Raw genomic sequence first — 8,968 nt, forward strand, 5'->3', positions numbered from 1 at the left:
ATTATTTATAAGCGCTACAGAAGTTAATCTGTATACTTCAGCCATTGTCAAAATAGTGGAAAGATTAAACAAAATGGAGGGAACACAAAGTGATATTATTGACAAATTGGCTAATGTGCCTGATGTAGATGAATCCACGATGGTACAAGATGATGGAAACCAGGATTTCCACAATCACCTATTGAGGAAGCTAAACAACATGAGTTCCTCTCGACCTGTATCATCGAAAATCTCAACCATTAAAAAGAGACGTCCTCGTATTCAAGCAAATGACGATGATAAGTCACCTCGAATCAACAATGAGACTACACGTCTTGCCTTGTTGCTTTTCCTCTGTAGTCATGGGGAGGACATGAAGAAGTGGTGTAATTCATCCACTTCTGCACTTCAGGCACGAGTGAAAGAATTACAAGGTGAAACAACTACCAAGGTGAACTCTTCCAAGAAGGGGAGAGTTCCAGTTGCTGCAAGTCAACGAGGTAAACAATAGAGGGGCCCTGCCCCCAGCCAGGGGGGGGAAAGGGACAATAGAGTATATTGGACTGTGTGGATTAAGTGGCCTGGCACATCTCAACCACAGAAATATAAAGCCTTGGTGGACACTGGTGCACAATGCACCCTAATGCCCTCAAGTCACCAAGGGACACAACCAATATATATCCATGGAGTGACTGGGGGTTCCCAAGAATTGACTATGTTGGAGGCCGAAATAAGCCTCACTGGTAAAAACTGGCAGAGACACCCTATTGTGACAGGTCCAGAGGCTCCATGTATACTGGGAATCGATTACCTAAGGATGGGATATTTTAAGGATCCCAATGGGTATCGATGGGCCTTTGGGATAGCTGCTGTTAACACAAACGGTGTTAAGCAGCTGTCAGCTTTACCTGGTCTGTCAGATGATCCTTCTGCTGTGGGGTTGCTCCAGGTAAAAGACCAAGAGGTACCAATTGCCACCAAAGTGGTTCACAGACGGCAGTACCGCACCAATAGGGACTCATTGCTCCCCATTCACAAGCTAATTCGCCAATTAGAAAATCAGGGAGTGATTAGCAAAACTCACTCGCCTTTTAACAGCCCCATATGGCCAGTGCGTAAAACCAGTGGGGAATGGAGGCTGACGGTAGATTACCTTGGCCTGAATGAAGTTACACCTCCATTAAGTGCTGCTGTACCAGACATGCTAGAACTCCAGTTTGAACTGGAGTCAAAAGAAGCTAGGTGGTATGCCACCATTGATATTGCTAATGCCTTCTTTTCCATCCCATTGGCTGCAAAATGTAGGCCACAGTTTGCTTTTACCTGGAGAGGTATTCAGTATACCTGGAACCGTTTACCTCAGGGGTGGAAGCACAGCCCAACCATTTGCCATGGATTGATCCAAGCTGTTTTGGAACAGGGTAATGCTCCTGAACACTTGCAGTATATTGATGACATTGTAGTGTGGGGCCATACAGCAGCAGAGGTTTCCAAGAAAGGGAAACAGATAATCCAAATTCTTTTGAAAGCTGGTTTTGCCATTAAGCGCAGCAAGGTGAAGGGACCTGCCCAGGAAATCCAGTTCTTAGGTATAAAATGGCAAGATGGACGTCGTCACATCCCAGCAGATGTGATTGACAAAATCACTGCTATGTCTCCGCCCACCAACAAAACAGAGACCCAATCTTTTCTGGGAGTAGTGGGCTTTTGGAGAATGCATGTCCCAAACTACAGCCACATAGTGAGCACCCTCTATCAGGTAACACAGAAGAAGAATAATTTCTCATGGGGTCCTGAGCAGCAGCAGGCTTTTGAGCAGATAAAACAAGAAATAGCCCGTGCCGTGGCCTTGGGGCCGGTACGGACGGGACAGGATGTGAAGAACATCCTCTACACTGCTGCTGGAGAGAAAGGTCCCACCTGGAGTTTGCGGCAAAGAGCCTCAGCAGAGACCCGAGGCCGACCCCTAGGATTTTGGAGTCGAGCATATAAGGGGTCTGAAGAGTGCTACACTCCAACTGAGAAGGAGATCTTAGCCGCGTATGAGGGGGTTCGGGCTGCTTCCGAAGTAGTCAGGACTGAAACACAGCTCCTTTTGGCACCTCACTTGCCAGTAATAAAGTGGATGTTTAAAGGACAGGTTCCCTCCACCCATCATGCTACTGATGCCACTTGGAGTAAGTGGATTTCATTAATTACTCAACGAGCTCGAATGGGAAAACTCAGCCGTCCTGGAATTCTAGAAGTGATCATGGACTGGCCTGAGAGTAAAAAAATTGAAACACCACCTACAGAAGAGGTATCACGTGCTAAAGAGGCACCACCATACAATGAGCTACCAGAAAACGAAAAGAAATTTGCCCTATTCACAGACGGATCATGTCGTATTGTAGGGAAGCATCGCAGATGGAAAGGTGCTGTATGGAGCCCCACACGACAAGTTGCAGAGGCCACTGAAGGTAAAGGAGAATCAAGTCAATTCGCAGAGGTAAAGGCTGTTCAGCTGGCTTTAGATGTGGCTGAACGGGAGAGGTGGCCAATGCTTCATCTTTATACTGATTCATGGATGGTGGCAAATGCCTTATGGGGGTGGTTGCAACAGTGGGAAGATGATAATTGGCAACGAAAGGGTAAACCTGTTTGGGCTGCTGAACTGTGGAAAGACATTGCTGCCCGAATAAGGAACATTGTTGTAAAGGTGCACCATGTAGATGCTCATGTGCCTAAAAGTAAGGCTACTGAAGAACATAAAAATAACCATCAGGTTGATCGAGCTGCCAAAATTGAGGTGGCTCAAATACACTTGGACTGGCAGAACAAGGGTGAATTATTCCTAGCTCGGTGGGCCCATGAGACTTCAGGTTATCAAGGAAGGGATGCAACATATAAGTGGGCCAGAGACTGAGGGGTGGACTTAACTATGGACGCTATTGCTCAGGTTATTCATGATTGTGAAACATGCGCCATAATTAAATAAGCCAAGAGGATGAAACCTTGTTGGGGGGAAGGGCGATGGCAAAAGTATAAATATGGAGAGGCATGGCAGGTTGATTATATCACCTTGCCACGATCTCGCAATGGTAAGCGTTATGTACTCACCATGGTGGAGGCAACCACTGGGTGGCTCGAAACATACGCAATGCCTCATGCTACCACCCGAAACACCATATTAGGGTTGGAAAAGCAAATCCCGTGGCGGCATGGCACTCCAGAAAGAATTGAATCTGATAATGGGACCCATTTTAAAAATTCTCTTGTAACCACTTGGGCCAAAAATCATGGCATTGAGTGGATTTACCATATTCCCTATCATGCACCAGCTTCTGGTAAGATTGAACGATTCAATGGGTTGTTGAAAACTATGTTGAAAGCAATGGGTGGCGGAACGTATAAAAATTGGGAGAACCATTTAGCAGAAGCCACCTGGTTGGTCAACACTCGAGGATCTAGTAATCGTAGTGGTCCTAACCAATCCAGCTCCCTACGTACCGTGGAGGGAGATAAGGTTCCTGTAGTACACATAAAGAGCGTGTTGGGAAAAGCAGTTTGGGTCCTTCCAGCGTCTGGAAAGGGCAAACCTCACCAGGGTACTGTTTTTGCTCAGGGACCTGGGTGCACGTGGTGGGTGATGGACAAAAATGGGAATGTCCAATGTGTACCACAAGGGAATTTGATGTTGGGGGAGTGCAGCCAATGATTTTCCTGTAGGTATGTAGGTAGAGTCTTAGAAAATATTTCAATTAGGTGCAAGATAGTTCAATTAGGTACAGGACTTAAGATAGAGTGGATTAATGTTAAGGAAACACTTTTTTTCCCCGTATACCTTAATTAGGCATTCTGTCAGCAAGTTTTCCATCTGGACTCTATATCCTGCACTGGCCATGCATGTGTAGAGCACACATGGAAAGAAGTATAAGTCAAAAGCAGATCTGCTGTGGTGGCTGGGAAAGGATGAGTGCACCTTGATGTGGGGGACGCCCTACTAGCGCTGCCTTTCCCCTCTACTGCTGACATGTTTTCCTTTTTCTGGCAGTTTCTGCCATTTTCTCAAAATTAATAAATAGTAGGTTAGGTTATAGAGTTTTGTTCTCAACTTAGGGATTTGTATGGAATAAATATAAATTGTTGAGAAAAATAAGGTTGCTGATTATTCACAATTATACATATGAGTGTGTATGTATGTATAAACATAATGTAATGATGTAGAATAAGGGGTGGAATGTCATGGTTTAATAATTTTGTAATTTTTGCTATCAGTATTCCACATCATAACATCATATAAAGCATGAATAATTTTACTGAATCTGCAACTTACAGAAGAAGACTACATCTCCCAGGGAACAACACGATAGGTCACGGGACCTGGACTCTATATTAACTCGGTCGCAGAACAGACTGACGTCTTTCGAGTTCTGGCGTTCAGGGGAGTGTGTGGGAGCCTTCAGCCGTTCGCCTAGATTTCACAGTAGGCCTCTCGGTTACGGGACTCATTCTCTCTCCTATTTTGCTTGATTCGTTAGCTCAATTTTCAATTTTCAATTATATTGTATTATATTGTGTTATCCGGTATTTCGATATAGTATTTAGTAAATAAGTGTGCCTCCTTAGATCGTTGCCGCTGTTTTCTTTTCCTAATTAACTTTTTTTCCTTTCGGCCTAGGGCCCCTCCGGGGCCCACGGCCCCTGTCACGGATGCAGGTGGATTTTTCGTTCAAACCGAGACAGCCAACAAGAAACCAATGAGGTTTAGCAAGAGCAAGTGTAGAGTCTTCCAGTTGGGAAGGAATAACTGCAAGTATCAGTCAAGGTTGGGTTGTGACCTGCTGGAGAGGAGCTCTGCAGAGTAGGGCCTGGGTGTCCCGGTGGGTGACAGGTTGGCCATGAGGCAGCAGTGTGCCCTGGCGGCCAAGAAGGCCAGTGGGATCCTGGGGTGCATTGAAAGGAGCGTGGCCAGCAGGGGAATGATCTCTAGTGGTCCCTTCCAGCTCCAGTTCTGTGATTCTGTACTTGCATCATTGCTTCTTGCAGCAGTACAGTGTTTCAGAAGAGAGAAAAAGGTGGTGGGCATAAACTGGATTTCTGCGATTAGTAAAGTTGTGCTGAGAACTGGGCAGACTGTTGCACCTGTGAATGTGTGCAAAGCCTGCCGACAGAGAGAAATAACTTTTCCCTGCAGGTTGAGCTTGTCTGACGTAGGTCATTGCTAGGTGAGCTTCTGCTTTAAAGCATCAAGCTGTATAAACAAGACAATTTTAAAAGCAAGCTTGCCAGTTCTTTTTTTATCAGTGATTTTTCCAGGAAGGAAAGCTTTAAGATGCTGTTTGCTAATGGAAGATGGAGAGAGGAAAAGCAAGAGAAAGACATGCTGTGCATAGCCAACACATCCCATCTGCAGCGTTCTCCCCCTGTGCAAATGAGGAGCAGCTCATCAAGCTTGGCCTGGGCCATGAAAAGGGAGTATGCAAACATCTGGGCCAACCCCAAATGAGTTAGTTCTGCAGGTTGGTTGTTTTCTGCTGTTTGTCTCACATCCTGTTGCTCAGCGGTAGATTTGTTCATGTTCAGTGCCAACAGGAAACTCTCACAGAATTTTTGTTTCTGCTGTCCCAGCGCTTTGATCCCTTGCTGCTGGGATTGGGGTGTTTGAAGAGTGATGCATGTGTTGATGTCCAGCCTGGCTCTGAGGATGAGTCTGCATCCCTGGCGGAACTGAGGGTTGGACCAGGGCAGGTTGAATCCGGTACACTTTGCTCTCATTTGTCGTGCTTGTTCTTGCGCAGGAGGGCAAGTGGTGAACCTCATGAGCCAGTGCCTGCAGGTGGGGTTTGCAGAGAAAGAGGTCCTGTAGGTCTTGCATGACACCCATGGAACCGTAGCGAGGCTGCATGGGTGTAAAACACCGGGAATCGACAGAGGTGTAAAGGTGAGCTGCGGGCTGCAGTACCACAGGGAGGGATGTGTGTGCTCTGGGTTTGGATGCTTCTGTGTGTTTTAAGTGACTGAGATACCACTGCTCAGTCTGCTTGAGTGTATAGAACAAGTGTAACATCCATTCTGATGGAGTATTGTGAAAGGAGTCCTATGGGTTTGAGACCTGCCATTAAGCTTGTGGGCATCATCCAGGAGTTGGGGATGAGGCAAGGAAAGTTGGGGTGAGAGGATGAGGCGTAGGAACAGGAACTTCTTTGGTCACAGAATCACACAGAATCACAGAATGACCCAGGTTGGAAGGGACCTCGAGGATCATGTAGTTCCAACCCCCCTGCCTAGCAGGGCCACCAAACATACACATTTACTAGATCAGGTTGCCCAGGGCCCCGTCCAACTTGGCCTTGAACACCTCCAAGGACGGGGCATCCACAACCTCACTGAGCAGCCTGTTCCAGGGCCTAACCACTCTCCTAGGAAAGAACTTCCCCCTAACATCCAACTTAAATCTTCCCTCCTTCAACATGGATCCATTTCCCCTAGTCCTGCTATTGTCAGCCCTTTTGAAGAGTTTACTCCCCTCCTGGGTGTAGGTTCCCTTCAGGTATTGAAAGGCTGCAATGAGGTCACCCCGCAACCTTCTCTTCTCTATGCTGAACAAACCCAACTCCCTCAGCCTGTCCTCATAGGGGAGGTGCTCCAGCCCCCTGATCATCTTCGTGGCCCTCCTCTGGACCCTTTCCTAAATTTCTGTCTTTCTTGTACTGAGGGCTCCACACCTGGACACAGTACTCCAGATGGGGCTTCACAAGAGCCGAGTAGAGAGGGACAATCACCTCCCTATCCCTGCTGACCACCCCACTCCTGATGGAGCCCAGGATCCCATTTGCTTTCCAAGCTGCCAGAGCGCACTGCTGGCTCATGTTGAGTCTCTCGTCCATCAGGACCCCCAGGTCTTTCTCTGCCGAGCTGCTCTCAAGGACAACTCCTCCCAGCCTGTACAGGTGCCTGGGGTTCTTCTGGCCCAAGTGCAAAACCTTTCACTTTGCCGTATTGAACCTCATTAGGTTCACCCAAGCCCAGCTTTCCAGCCTGTCGAGGTCCCTCTGAATGGCATCCGTTCCCTCCACTGTATCGACTGCACCACTCAGCTTGGTGTCGTCAGCAAACTTGCTGAGGGTGCACTCAATTCCCTCATCGATGTCATTAATAAAGATGTTAAAGAGCACCGGTCCCAAGACAGACCCTTGGGGGACACCGCTCATTACCGGTCTCCACCTGGACATAGAGCCATTGACCACCACCCTCTGTCTGCGGCCTTTCAACCAATTGCTTATCCATCGAGTTGTCCACCCATCAAATCCACTTCCCTCCAATTTGGAGATGAGGATGTGGCGGGGGACCATGTCAAAGGCCTTGCTCAGGTCCAGGTAAATGACATCGGTCGCCTTCCCTTCATCCACCAACGCCGTCACTCCATCATAGAAGGCCACAAGATTAGTTAAGCATGACCTTCCCCTGGTGAAGCCGTGCTGGCTGTCTCGGATCACATGCTCATTCCTCATGTGATCGAGCATGTTGTCGAGGAGGATCTCTTCCATGATCTTCCCAGGCACGGAGGTGAAACTCACCAGCCTGTAGTTCCCCGGGTCCTCCCTGATCCCCTTCTTGTAGATGGGAGTGACGTGACCCTTCTTCCAGTCATCCGGGATCTCACCTGACAGCCACGACTTCTCAAATATGATGGAGAGCGGCTCGGCAACCACCTCAGCCAGCTCCTTCAGGACCCTGGGATGCACGCCATCTGGCCCCATAGACTTGTACTCATTCAGTCTAAGGAGGCACTCTCGGACTTGCTCTGCCCTTACAGTGGGGAGGGATTTACCTCCTTGGTCCTCACATAGAGGTTTGGGGATGCAGGGCTTAGGGACGTGAAAAAGACTTGAATCCTGGCCACCAGTGAAGACCGAGGTGAAGAACTCATTCAGCACCTCAGTTTTCTCTTCATCTGTTGAAGCCAGTTCACATTTTAAATTTACCAAAGTAGGTATGCTCGTTTTGGCCTATCTCTTCTGGCCAATGTACCTGTAGAAGGTTTTCTTATTGTTTTTCACGTCCCTCGCCAAGTTCAGTTCTGCCTGCACCTTGGCTTCCCTGATCCCACGTCTGCAAGTCCGGACAGCATCCCTGTATTCTTCCCAGGTGATACAGCCTTGTTTCCAGAGCTTGTACACCCCTTTCTTCGCCCTCAGTTTTCTCAGCAGGTCCTTGCTGAGCCATGCCGGTTTCCTACTTCGCCTCCCCACTTTCTTATTCAGAGGAATGGAGACCTCTTGTGCTTCCAGGAGGGCATCCTTGAAGAGCAGCCAGCTCTCCTCAACGTCCTTGTCTTTGAGGGCAGCGAGCCAGGGTATCTTGGCCAGCAATCCATTGAGTAGCTTGAGGTCTGCTCTTCTAAAGTTCAGTGTCCTGGTCCTGCTCTTTGCCAGGCCCACATCGCGTGAGATCACAAACTCAACCAGGGCATCGTCGCTGGAGCCCAGGCAGCCTCCAACCTTGATGCCTTTGATGATCTCCTCAGCGTTGGTGAGCAGCAGGTCCAGCAATACTTTACCTCTGGTCGGTCTGTCCAATACCTGAACCAGAAAGCTATCAATGGATTCCAAGAGCCTTCTGGAGCTCTTGCAGCTCGCCGTGTGGTTTTCCCAACAGATGTCCGGATGGTTGAAGTCCCCCACCAGGACAAAAGCCCGTGAGCCAGACGCCTCATGCATCTGGAGCAAGAAAGCCTCGTCAACAGCCTCCCCTTGATCAGGTGGCCTGTAGTATACTCCTAATACCTGCTGACCTTTATTAGTCCCATCTCTAATCCTAACCCACAGGCTCTCAACCTGTTCCTGACTGTTTCTCATAGGGAGCTCCTCACAGTTTATCCTATCTCTGACACAGAGAGCAACTCCCCCACCCTTCCTACCTCGCCTATCTCTCCTAAAGAGTCTATAGCTGTCGATGGCAGTATCCCAATTGTGGGAGTCATCCCACCATGTTTCTGTGATAGCAA

The sequence above is a fragment of the Coturnix japonica genome, chromosome W (genome assembly GCF_054131305.1).
Source record: "Coturnix japonica strain WE chromosome W, WE-NBRP24, whole genome shotgun sequence".
Lineage (NCBI taxonomy): Eukaryota > Metazoa > Chordata > Aves > Galliformes > Phasianidae > Coturnix > Coturnix japonica.